This window comes from Cheilinus undulatus, linkage group 7, assembly GCF_018320785.1.
Source record: "Cheilinus undulatus linkage group 7, ASM1832078v1, whole genome shotgun sequence".
Lineage (NCBI taxonomy): Eukaryota > Metazoa > Chordata > Actinopteri > Labriformes > Labridae > Cheilinus > Cheilinus undulatus.
Genome location: NC_054871.1, coordinates 48,887,003 through 48,900,984, shown reverse-complemented (window position 1 = coordinate 48,900,984; position 13,982 = coordinate 48,887,003).

Sequence of the window (13,982 nt, the reverse complement as noted above, 5' to 3'; positions counted from 1 at the left end):
GGTCACAGGAGGTCAGTGGGTCACAGAGCTACAACAGCGCCATTGGCTAGGAAAAGTTAACTTTTGAAGAAATTTAGCCAAAAGAATGTACATAAAGTTACACATCCTTAATTCAACATTGACCTTTTAACTTCCTAATGTACTCACTCAAGGTGGAAGCAATGATATCGTGGACTCGTACCGGAAGGGATGAAAAATGTGTGGGCAAAGTCGCTCCCCTTCGGTAGGAGCAAAACCGTGGTGTTGCTGAGCGCGGGGCAGACGTTGTGTTAGTGTACTTTGTGTAAACATAAACAATTATTGAGGAACATCAAATCTTATTTCTGCCTGTAGCTACCCCATTTTTTTCTGCACACGTTCCAAAATGTAGCTTATTCCTGTCTCTGAATTTGCTTCATGCTGCAGCTTATTAATAGCACTTTAAAGAAGCATCTTGGACTTAATATTAGGAAAGAAGGTTGGAAATTTTGACTCAAACGAGGACTTAATGTCTCCAAATGGATACACCACACAAAACAGAGATTTTAGGGGTTAGTACTAACACTTTAAATAAATCTCTATGTCGTCTATAAAATCCTGGGCTTGAACAACAGTCTCACACTCCAGACTTGTTTTGACTCAACCTGGGACAAATATGAGACCTTGTGCTCTCAGTGTGAGGACAGAAGCCCCAGCTCTCCTTCATGCTGACCTCTGAGCTGTAAAAGCTGCTGCTTTATGGAGAGTGGAAGCCGCTGACAGGGAGCTCCCCAGAGCGCAGTTAACGCTGTCAGCAGCCGCTCAGCAGGAAATACACAGGCTTCAGGCCTATCAATGAGTCCTTTCATTAGTGACACAGCGGCCTGTTCAGACCAGGCCAACAAAACCTGACCCTCACCTTCACTACTAATCTAGTTACCGAACCTCTGATAGCCAAACCTAAACCTGCATCAATCACAGCTTTATCAATCCCTGTGGTGTAGATGTTTAACCAACAGTTGGCTCCTGATATATCTGAGCTTCTGTTTGGAGTGCAACTATAGTTTCTTGAACTTATTTTGGTGAGTGGGACTTGATAAGACTAAAACCTAGGCCTTGTCTTTGAACAAAGTAGTTTAGACCAAGAATGATGTCAGCAAGGAAATAGACTTTTCTTACTGTACAACACACAAAAATGTTATACCATTATAGAGTCATTTTCACAGATAAGATAAGATAAGATAAGATAAGATGCTTGGGATTAAAAAAGTGGCAGAAATGGGTTTAGAGTGGAAAAAAGGGTGGAACAGGTTGAAATGGGATAACAAATTGGCTTAACCTGGCAAAGATTGGCAAGATAAATGGTGAAATGTGGTTAAAATGGGTGTAAAAAATGTGGTTAAAGGGGTCACTAGTGGAAAATATGGGAGAAGTGGGAGAAATGGTGGTGAAATGGGATTAAGAAAGTAGCAGAAATTGGTTTAAAGTGGCAAAATTGGTGGGAAGAAGTGAAGAAAACTGGTTAAAATTCGCGTTGAGTGGAAAAAAATGGCTAAACAGATGCTAAAAACTGGTGCAAAATTCACATAATGATGAAAAATTTGGCAAATCATAGTGGCAAAATTGTTTGGGAAAAGAGGTTAAAAAGTGGCACAAATAAATATTTAACCCAATAATAGCTAGACACCATCTTCAGCTCCAGAATTAACTAACTGTTAGCCAGAATGCTAGCACCAATGCTACTGATAAAACAGATTAATATAATCAGTAAATCATAACTATGGAGGAGCTATTCTCTGGGTTTCTCAGGGACTCAGACAAATCTGTGTGCATATTTACTTTAAACAGCTTTTTTTAAACATGACTTTAAATTTCAGCATTAATCTCATTAAATGACCATGTTTTTATTTGACATTTAACTAATGTGATTCATATATTTTCATAAAAATGGCTGAAATATAATTTGAAATCATTCAAAGATATCTGTTTTTTGAGGCATCTGGCGACCCCCTCTTAGTGCCTCATGACCCCAAAGGGGGTCCCGACCCTTGTATTGAGAACCATAAGTCTAAACAAAGTAAAGCTTGAGATGGTCTTAAGCAGGGGTGTCAAACACAAGGCCCGGGGGCCAAATCCGGCCAACCAGCTCATATCATATTTTTATAATAACTGGCCCACCAGTGTGACGTCTGCAGATTTCCTCCAGTACAAAAATGTGAATTTAACCATAATAATTTACAATATCCCCGATGAGTCTTAAATTTATAAATGGTAAAGAGTAGACATTTGATTAAAATTCAGGAAGGTGGAAAAGAAATTTGTTTTCATTTTTTTCAATCTAACAATTATGACTCAAAGTTCTGGTTTTAAATTTTTGTCTTATATTTTATATTTTGTCTTTTATAATCTCAATTTTAATCTTTTTTTAAGATTTATTTTTGGGCCTTTTTTACGCCTTTATTTGACAGAGGAGGACAGCGGTTAGACTCGGAAACAGGGAAGAGAGACATGCAGTAAAGAGCCACAGGCCGGATTCGAACCCAGGCCGCCCACGGACATGGGTGGCGCCACTCGACCATCTGCGCTCACCTACAATTTTAAATTTTAAGTAAAAGTTTGATCTTTTAAACTCATATTTTTTAAATTTCATCTCACATTTTGACCATTAAAGGTCATGATTTTGTAATTTGATCTCATATTTTGACCTTTTCATGTCACAATTTTGACTTTTTCCATTATATTTTGACCCTTTAGATCAACAATTTAAAATTTTTGAGCAATACTTTGATTTTAAAAACTCACAATTTTGAATTTTATCTCATGTTTTGACATTTTAAACTCATAATTTTGAATTTAATCTCATATTTTGACATTTCAAACTCATGATTTTGACTTTTTTTTCTCACATTTTGAGATTTTCAACTCCTAATGTTAAGTTTTATATCTTATTTTGACCTTTCAAACTCACAATTTTAAATATTATACTATATTTGACCTCTCAAACTTATGATTTTGACATTTATCTCATTTTTTCACCATCATAAATCATGATTTCAACTTTCTATCTCATATATTTGCCTTTTAAATACATTATTTTGACTTTAAATGTAATGTTTTTATCTTTTGAACCAATAAGTTTGACTTTTCATCTCAGATTTTGAGCTTTAAGATTTATCCTGTTGACTTTTTTAATATCAAAATCATTTATCATCAGTGCTAAGTTCCCCCCCATAATTAATTTCTGGTGAAAGCGAGGTTGACATGTTATGGTTTAATGTTGACCCTGCTAGGCCCTCAGGTTGGACTCAAGTCAGAATCCGGCCCCTGCTGTGATTGAGTTTGACACCCCTGGTCTAAAGTAAATTCCCCCAGCAGATATATCTAGATATCTTAAAAATAGTAGTAGCAGAATTGCTGTGCATGTTGCTGAATGTAATGTCCTCATACGTACATGCAGGGTCTCAGGAGGTTAATGTTTCGTCTCTATGCTTCAGTAAATCAGTCTGTGAGAGACCACATATACTTCTGTTATCAGACTTAATAACATGCTGAAAGTTAAGGCTATCACATCCTGTTCATCACACAGAGCATGAGAGAGAGTGCAGAACTAAAAAATGAACCTGAACAAAGAGGATCTGCAGTGAAAGAGAAACAAAATGATCTCCTAGATGCTGGAGAGTCTCAAATCTGCTCACACCTGAATGCAGAATCAACCTAATGAAGTTAGTGCTGATTTAAATGAGGCGAGGGACGAGGATGAGGAGGGGGCATCTGAGAGAGAGCGAAGATGAATAACGGCTTTAATTGAGGGCTTGGACTTCAGGGACAGAGGTGGATGAATAAATTGATTTAGAAGGCAAGGTGAGATGAAAAACATCTCGGAATCATGTGGTGGAAGTTTCTGTAACTACGGTATGTTTTTACCTCTTCATGTGGAGAAATGAGAAGATTTTAGAGGCTGGCTTTAGAAGTTAGTATTTATCAAAGAAGAGCGGTAAAAAGGTTTGTGTACGTGAGTGTCGCAGCGTGTTTACAAGACGAAGACAGGACACAGACAGAGATGGAGGGAGGGGAGCGTCCCCTGCAGACAGCTGCTTTTCATCGTTCTGCTTCACGCTCCGTCCATCTTCCTCGTTAGGGGCTTTCATCACACATCTGAGAGTTTGGAAAATCAGATTCTCCTCCTCCTCCGTGTGAGTGTGTGTGTGCCTCCCACCTTTTCATAAGTCACCTTCCAGCAGTCAGTCACTCCAGCTGATATGATTCAACACCAAAGAAGAAGAAAGGCAGGAAAGAACTGTGTCAGAGAAATGTTGAAATTAGAAAAAGAGCAGCAGCCTATCAGGATAAAGCCGGATTTATGCCTCTGCAGTTTAGACTGTGTATAAACTGAAGCATTAGGCCTACCAGTAAACTGTAGGCTCACTAATAACAGAAATATCACTTAACTGCCTCCACACATCAGAATGCTTTTTGTTCATGTTGTGCATGCATGAGGCGACTGTGGCTCAGTGGGTAGAGTCAGAAGGTTGTGGGTTCAAGCTCCTGCTCCAGCAACCTCTGCCATCAGTGAGTGAAAGGGTGTGACCTGTGGTGTAAAAGAGTAACCACACAACTAGAAAATCGCTATACAAGCTCAGGTCTATTAACAGTTTGTATGTAAAGCATTTTGAATGCATTTGTGTTGTTGCTATTTGCAGCCATTTTTTTCTGTCAATGCAAAGTGCATTCCAGTCATTGCGAAGCATTTTGAGCATGCATTTGTGTGAGTCTTCCACGCCATCATACTCTGCTCCTCCCAACCACACAAGACCAACGTATAATAAGTCGTTTCCACTGAGCGGTCTGGTTCAGTTTGGTACAGCACGGTGTTTCCATAGAGCAAATGTTGGAAAGGGTCCTAAAAGAACGACCCGTACTGCCCCACTTTTTTGCACCAATCTTACCTATCCTGCCCAAAAAAGGCCGAGCTACACATACACAACAATAGGGGATTGCACTGACGTCATGTCAGCGCCCAAAACGACCACCCAGCTACGGGCTGCAAAACACAGAAGTCTGCTCTGTGTTGAGTGGGTGAAAACTGGGGAAAAACAGACTAATATTTGCTTCAATGGGGATATCTTGTCTCAACAGAGATCCTCACTGTTTCCTAGTCTGTAGATACTGATATGTGGCAACAAATCAAGTCTCCTGACGTTTATCTGGACCTGATTCTAAGAACACAGAGCAGAGCCTGAAGGCTCACATCAGACTGGTCTGTCAGCGATGGATGTGAAACTGCGTTAAAGCTGAAGTTTTGTGAAAACATCGCTCTGTGGTTGTTGAACATTCTCGTAAAACTTTGGGCTGCAGCCTATTTTTAAACGAGATGAGCACACCCAGGATTTCTGACTTAATCTAGTTTGATTTTAACACCAGTTAAACCTTTAGTTTATTCTTAATGTGGCCAATTCTCATGGTACAGCTCTTAACTTTTAAATCATGTAGTATAAACTGTTACAGACTGGATATATTCACATATTAATGTACCGTATGTATAATTAATGTATGTATAATTCTTATATTGGCACAGCTACTAGTTATTTGACTTTTTAAAAAGATTTCTTAGTTTAATAAAACATCCATCATGCAGAATTAAAGCATAAGCATCGCCAACAGATCAGCTCTACATCATAATGAAAACAGTAACAGCAGCATGGTCAAATAAGCTGGCACAGCAGCCTAATAGATTTGAAATGACTTACTTTTTGATGATTTATCACTTGAATACAAAGTCCACAAGCACCATATGCAATCCCAGGATCTCTGATTTCAGCACATTTGCTCACACTTGCAAACTAAATCTCCAAAACAGTGTTTGCTCCTCTTCTGCCCCCTAGACTGACTAGCAGCTTTCAACGAGCAAAAAAGCCAGCTAGCCACTTAAGTCAGCTTTTACTTAGTGCACCCTACAGTGGGCGGAGGTTGTCACCAAGTCAAAGATTAAGTTCACCCACTAAAAAGGACTCTGTGATTGGTCATTTTTAATGCCATTCAAAATGATTCTATTACTGAATGTCCTAACCCAGGCCCTCTGAAGTTTAAGGGGTCCAACCAATCACAGAGCTGGAAGGAAGCATTATCCTGCCACGCAACAGCACTGGTGGAAAATTCAGATCGGATGAATCACTGTTCTCCCTCACTTAACACTTGATATTCTAATGATATTCACTATTTTCTTCACCTTAACATATCCACAAAGTCCTGATATTGGGCACATGCATGGACCTGGTGAAAGATCGCTAGAACACCCATAACCTAACTTAAAATTCAGCCCCACTAGGCCGTCTTACCAATTAAAATGAAAGCTTTCAGCTTTGCAAGATGCAAAAAAAAGGCTCTGATCATCACGGAGAATTCCCTACAGGACGTCTGTAATGTCCATGGGTGTATTATGTGGTGATGAAAATACAAGTATTCACAACTTAAGTCATATATTTCAGTATAACAGACCATCCAAGAAGCCTGAGCTCCAGATTTTCAGCCAGAGACCGGTTGGTTGGTTTGGGTTGTTTCTATAGAAGCACTTTTAAGCAGGTATCAGTGACTGTGCTCATTCTAGCTAGCTTGTTAGTGTGTCTTTCATACAGTCTATTTATTCTGGTTGTGTCTGAGGGTCAGGATTTTTTGTTTTTCCCCTCAGGCAAGGCAGCAGACCCTCATGACAAGAAGACCAGTTATTTTCATATTTTCAGTTTATATTACCTGCTGGAGATGTGAGCAGATAAACACTGAACTCATAAATTTATCTCACTCTGCTGGAAACACATCCGTTACTTTATTTACCAGCAAATGAGTTAAACATGGATGTAGGAAAAATCTGTGTTCCATAATTGAGGCAGCACCTTTGTTACCTGTGTAGACTGCTCAGTTTGAACTAAAATGTTGATAATTCAATTTCTACAGCACCTTTAAAAGCAGATGTTTACAAAATGCATGGACTGACAGAATTTATTCAATAATAAATGCATAGAAAGGAATAAAAAAAGAAACATTTTTTAAATTGATAAAAATAAAGCAATGCAGATGAAGAAGAAACATTAACAGTAAAAATTGCTATTAGATCAGGATAATCATCATTATAAGGCAATATCATATCACAGGACATTAAAGCAGGATAAAAAAAGTGCATCAGACATAAAATTAGTAGATTAATGAAAGCAGTAAAGGAAGGAAAGATCAGGATATCAGGAAAAAGACAGAGGGCAGATGAAAAGATTTGCAGGAATAAAATGAAAAATGAAAAATGTGACTTCACATAAAAGTCAGGCTGTAAAAAGTGAGTTTTAGTAAACATTTAAAGGACTGTCTTTGTAAAGCCGAAAGGCCCTGACAGCTGAAACACAGTCATCTCTAAAGAATATGATATTCTTATTACATTAGAATAACCCTTAAATCATACAAGGGCCCCTCTTCCAGGACTATCTTGCACTGCCATGTTTCCACAGGGACCATTTAACACAGGGGTGTCAAACTCAATCACAGCAGGGGCCGGATTCTGGACTCAGGTCTAACCTGAGGGCCTGACAGGGTGAACTTTTTCACTCATAAACTGTCCACCTCATTTCACCAGTAATAAAATATGGAAGAAAAAAAAAAAACTAAACACTGATTATAAATGACTTTGAAATTTAACAAGTTAAAAAGAAAAGTTTAAAGGTTCATAATCTGAGAAAAGCACATTATTAGATCAAAAAGGTCAAAACATTTAATTGAAAAACAATGTTTTTAAAAGTCAAATATATTAGACAGAAAGTCTGTTCCACCGGCCGTATTTGGCCCCCGGGCCTTGAGTTTGACACCCCTGATTTAATACCTGTGAGCATCACTATCTAGAATCTGACTTTTAGGCTCAGTACAAACCAAAGATTTGTGACAGGATGTCACAGTTTACAAATGCCTGTGACAGGCCGCTCTGCATGCAATAGCAAAAAGGTCCAAATATAAAATAAAGAGTCAAATACAAAAGTGTAAGTCATAACTGTGAAATGAAATGACAAAAGAAATTCCTTTTCCCATATTTGCCCCAAGACCTTGAGTTTGACTGCCCTGGTCTAGAAATACACTATATTACCAAAAGTATTCACTCACCCATCCAAATAATTGAAATCAGGTGTTCCAATCACTTCCATGGCCACAGGTGTATAAAATCAAGTACCTAGGCATGCAGACTGTTTCTACACAGTCAACTGTCAGCGCTATTATAACAAAGTGGAAGCGATTGGGAATGACAGCAGTAGGCCACGTAATATAACGGAGCAGGGTCAGCGGATGCTTAGGCGCATTGTGCACAAAGGTCACAACAGGCCTCTACAGTGCGTGGAGAGCTTCTTGGAATGGGTTTCCATGGCCGAGCAGCTGCAGCCAAGCCATACATCACCAAGTGCAATGCAAAGCGCCAGATGCAGTGGTGTAAAGCACGCCGCCACTGGACTCTAGAGCAGTGGAGACGTGTTCTCTGGAGTGATGAATTGCGCTTCTCCATCTGGCAATCTGATGGATGAGTCTGGATTTGGCGGTTGCCAGGAGAACGGTACTTGTCTGACTGCATTGTGCCAAGTGTAAAGTTTGGTGGAGGGGGGATTATGGTGTGGGCTTGTTTTTCAGGAGCTGGGCTTGGCCCCTTAGTTCCAGTAAAAGGAACTCTGAATGCTTCAGCATACCAAGAGATTTTGGACAATTCCATGCTCCCAACTTTGTGGGAACAGCTTGGGGATGGGCCCCCAGGCCTTCTCATCCAACATCAGTGTGTGACCTCACAAATGTGCTTCTGGAAGAATGGTCAAAAATTCCCATAAACACACTCCTGAACCTTGTGGAAAGCCTTCCCAGAAGAGTTGAAGCTGTTATAGCTGCAAAGGTTGGACCGATGTCATATTAAACCCTATGGATTAAGAATGGGATGTCACTTAAGTTCATATGTGAGTCAAGGAAGGTGAGCCAATACTTTTGGCAATATAGTGTATATCGATTACATACTCACATGTCCAGAGAAGGAGGGACACAGGCAGACTTTGATGCTCTGCTGTGACCTGAAGTTTGCAAATGTGCCCTCAGAAAGATGCAGCTCTTGATTTGGACTTACAGGGTTCTGTAGCTTTGAGAACTTAAAAACTTTGCCAGTGCCTTGCTCTCCTCAAACTCCATCCTCCCATAATGCAAATACAATTTGAGGATGAAGCTGCACTATAAGGTAAAACACAACACAGTGACTTCAGAGTCAACAGCCCGATGATTGACGCCATGGCGACAACATAAATTTTGGTCCTGGACTGTGCTGCTTTTACTAGCTTCTTCAACGAGTCTGATACTAGAACTTGATCTGCATGCAGCCTGTGAGAGAAGGATTGATGGCTGAAAGGTCCGTGCCAAACACATCCAGGCAGACGCTGAGTCTTGCATAATATGTCCGTCCTGTTACACTGGCATGCTAAATGATATGAAGCAGGACTTTGAGTTCATCTGATTATCATACTGAGTCATTCCCCTGAAGGCTGGGAGCCTTTCACATAACGTTGTCTCATCACTGATCTCCCACATCACGAGCATCGAGCTCACATGAAGTCTGGCGAATCAAAAGCCGGCGTACGGACTACGTGTGGAATTATAAGTCAAAGTTGTTGCATCTTACTGGAACAAGGTGTTCTCCTCTGCTTCTCTCTCTCTGTCTGTCAGTCTGCCTCCCCTCCTCTTGTACCCCCCCCCCCCCCATCACCCCCTCCTCTCCTTGTTCTCTGATAAGACAAAAGATAAACAACCCCTCCAGCATCTGCCATCGATCGCCTTGGGGTAAAAGCTTAATGGCTTGGCTCAAAGTAATAACACTCCTGGAGTTCTCTGGACTGATGGGGATGATAGATCCTCTCCCCTCCGTTGCACCTGGAGTTTGTGAGCAGAGTTTGTGTGGAAGACGAGGGCGATGGCAGGAGTTTGAATCAGGACAAAGAAAAGAAGAACAATGCCTCTAAAAGGAAAAAAAATGAAACAAAAGAAATGATCCCTTTATGAGACTGTGAGTGTTTTGTTAGCGCTGAGCATCCTGATGGAGGGCTCGCCTTGAAACAGCGCCTGATGATTTGTCCACAATGAAACGGCGTCTAACTTGAGCCGGAGGCAGCACTGGATCCAATGTTCTTTCTGCCAAAGCCTTGTTTACCCATTGTTTCTTCTTCACCGATTTCTACTCGTGTTTTTATTAAATCTATCTGCCTGTGATTGCCACATGTAGCCTTCTTGCTCCTGGGTATGAGCCTCTCCAAACAAATATTCTTAAAACACAAGAAGACCCGGGCATGAACACAGTCTGGTAGGAAGAAACAGGATGTTATGGTTACTTTACTGGGATGCAGAACAGAAAAGTGAAGTCGGATTGATAAAACAAGCAGAGAATTCAAAGTAAAATGACTCTGATTGTCTTGAAGTGAGTGAAAAGTTCACTTTCCATACTTTGGTTTGAACTCTGCAAAGCCAGGATTTTAGAAAGGAAGCCTGCTGAGGTGCTTGAATAGCTTCATTAAGTCAATGCCGTCTCTCTTGAGCGTGTTTTTCTAATTGAAGAGTTACACTGATAGCTTCTAGTGATTTCCCTGTTTTAGACCAGGGATTCTTAACCCTTTCTCCCAAAATGGTTCAAATGGCAAAAAATGGGTCTAAAAGGTCGGGAGATGTGATTTTAGAAGTAGAAGGAAGGGGTTAAAAGTGGCAAAATATGGATTAAAGTTCCAAAAATGTAGATAAAAGTGGCGAAAAATAGAGAAAAAGCAGCTAAAATGGGCATAAAAAGGGGTTAAGAGGGTTTACAGCAGGGGTGTCAAACTCAATCACAGCAGAGGTCAGATTCGGGATTCAGGTCTAACCTGAGGGCCTAACAGGGTCAACATTTAACCATAACTGTCATCATCATTTTCACCAGTGATAAAATATGAAAAAAAAAAACCCAGCACTGATGATAAATCATTTGGAAATTAAAAAAAGTTAAAATGATAAGTTTAAAGGCTCAAATCTGGAATAAAAATTCCAACTTATTAGTTCAAAAGATCAGAACACAATAATAAAAATATAAAAATAATGTTTACAAAGAGCAAATATACAAGGAGAAAGTTGAAATCATAAGTTTGAAAGGTGAAAAAGTGAGATCGATTTTGAAATCATGAGTTTAAAAGTCAAAATATGACTTAAAATTCTAAAATGTGAGTCTGATAGTTCAAAATATGGGATTAAAATGTCAAAGTAAGGAGTTAAAAGGTCAAAAAATGTTTAAAAATGTTAAATTAGGAATCTAAAAGATAAAAATGCGACATATAAAGTCCATGTTATGAGTTTAAAAGGTCAAAGCATGAAATGAAAAGTCAAAATCTTAAGTTTGAGTTGTAAACTTGAGATGCAAAATTGAAAATATGAAATAAAACACAAATTAATTTCTTTCCCCACATTGTTCACTTTTTATGAAATCTTTCTTACTCTTTACTTTTTCGGATTTTTATGGCTTAACAAGGATATTTTAGAAGTTTACATTTTTATTCTGGAGGAAATCTGCAGACCTCATACTGGTGGGCCAGTAATAACACAAATATCATGTGATCTTGCAGGCCGGATTCAATCGTTCCACGGGCCGGATTTGGCCCCCAAGCCTTGAGTTTGACACCCATGGTTTACCGTGTCAATGTTGGCTTAAAAGTAACAGAAATGGATGGAAACGGTGGTGAAACGGTATCAAAAACTAGGAAAAATTGCCTTAAACTGGCAAAAATGGGTTAACTGAGGCAGAAAGTGGCAGTAAAGGATATGGAAATGAGATATTGAAATGTGGTTAAATTGGCGAAAATGGGCATAAAATGTGGGGAAACAGGAATAACAGTGGCAATCAGCGCCGAGGGGCAGTACTTTTGGGAACGACGGAGTTGTGATGAAAGCAAGCAGCAACAAGAGGCCGGTGCAATTATGGCAGAAGACATTAGCGTGGATGCTGCTGAAGCACCAGTTTTATCAGAACCTGATGACATTTCTTCATTAAAGAAGAACAAAGAACAGCAGTGAGTTGTTTTCCTGTCAAAAATGACAAAAGTTGTCTACAGTCGCCATGGTTGACATTATGCAGTTCTTTAAGGAGTTTATGACGTTGTGTTTTGTTGCTCTGATCGGCCCGTAAAGATGTGACAGACAGAGCGTTCATCCCTTTCCCAAACGCTGTCTATGAGAGGTTTACTAAATGGATCTATCTAGTGTGTCAGGTTGGTAGAAATGGGATTAAATTGGCAAAAATGTCAAAAAAAAAGGAAAAAGTGATGAAAACAGGTTAAAATGTGGCAAATTTGGTTTAAAGTGTCAAAAATGGGTAAAAAAATAAGCAAAAGTGGCAAATACTAGTGGCAAACCTGGGTGGGAAAAGTTGTTCAAAAGTGGCAAGAATAAATTCTTCAACATTACAGCCCAATACTGGTTTGACACACTGCACAGCTGAAAATGAGGTAACTGCTAACCAGAATGCTGCTGATCAAATCTCACAAAATGACCATGTTTTTATTTTACATGTCACTAATTTTATGCATATATTTTCCAAAAAATTGGTCAAATATAGCTGGAAATGATTGAAAAATGTTCCGTTTTTTAAAGGCATCTGGTGACCCCCTCCCAGTGTCTCGCGACCCCCTAGGGTTTCCCAACCCCAACATTGAGGACCACTGTTTTAGACCAGGGGTTCTCAACCTTTTCGGCCTGCGACCCCCAAAATAAAGGTTCCAGAGACCAGGTACCCCCCACTGTACCTGAAGGTGGTTGAAAACAGCTATGAATATTCAGGAATAGTCATGTGGAGACAAGACCATCCATAGGGGGATAAAGGGGGAGAGCTTTTTGGACCCACAGAAAAAAGTGATGGAAAGGGTTTTAAATAGCCAAAAATGGGTTTCAAGTGGCAAAAATTGGTCAAATTGGTGTTAGAAAGTGATGAAAAAGGGTTAACATTTGATAAAATTTGTGTTAATTGGCAACAGTGTAATTTAAAAAGTATTCAGTTTTGGTTTACCCCCGACCCCAAGGTTGAGGACCACTGTTTTAGACAACCATCCATTGTAGCATTGAAGCCTTTACTTTTGCATGCATCTGGATTGTTTTGTGTCAGGTGATGATACAAAAAAAGAGAAAACACATTTGCTGTGAAGTCCACTCACATCAACATTATCAATAACAACCATGAACCGAGGGGAAGGAGTCATTTCTCTGTATGGGGCCAATTAGCTCTTAATGCCGAGGTCAGACTACACATTAAAAGCACCGCAGAAGCCTGATCCAGCAGATGAGGGGTTTCGGGACTCACCGGCCATGAAAATCAATGGTTTTATTTTTTATTGTCTGTTAAAGGAAACAATAATCAAGGCCACATCTGGGACGCCTCGCAAGCTCCAGACAGAAAGTCTGACACGTTTGATTTTTCTCTCTGCCTGATTTGGTAACCTAACCCGCCACATGGACTGTTTTTCCCCTTCTCTATTGGTGTGAAGGTGAACATACAGTCATGGACAAAAGTGTTGGCACCCCTGGAATTTTTCCAGAAAATACACATGTCCAATACACGTCCAGGGTATAGATGAAAACGCCTTTTTGATGTCAGAGATAAGAGGAGACTGGGCAGCTGGTTCAAGGTGATAGGATGGCAACACTAACTCAAGTTACCACTCTCAATCAAAGTATGCAGAATCTCTGAACGTACAACACGGGGAACTTAAAGCAGATGGGCTACGGCAGCAGAAGGTCACACCAGGTGCCACTCCTGGAAACTGAGGCTACAGCTCACACCAGCTCACCAAAATTGGACAACAGAAGATTAGAAAAACTGGTCTGATGAGTCTCAATTCCTGCTTAGACATTCAGACGGTAGGGTCAGAAAATGGTGTGAACGGCATGAAAGCATGGATCCATCTCACCTTGTATAAATGGTTATGGCTGTTGGTGGTGGCGTAATGCCAAACCTGATGACAGACAGG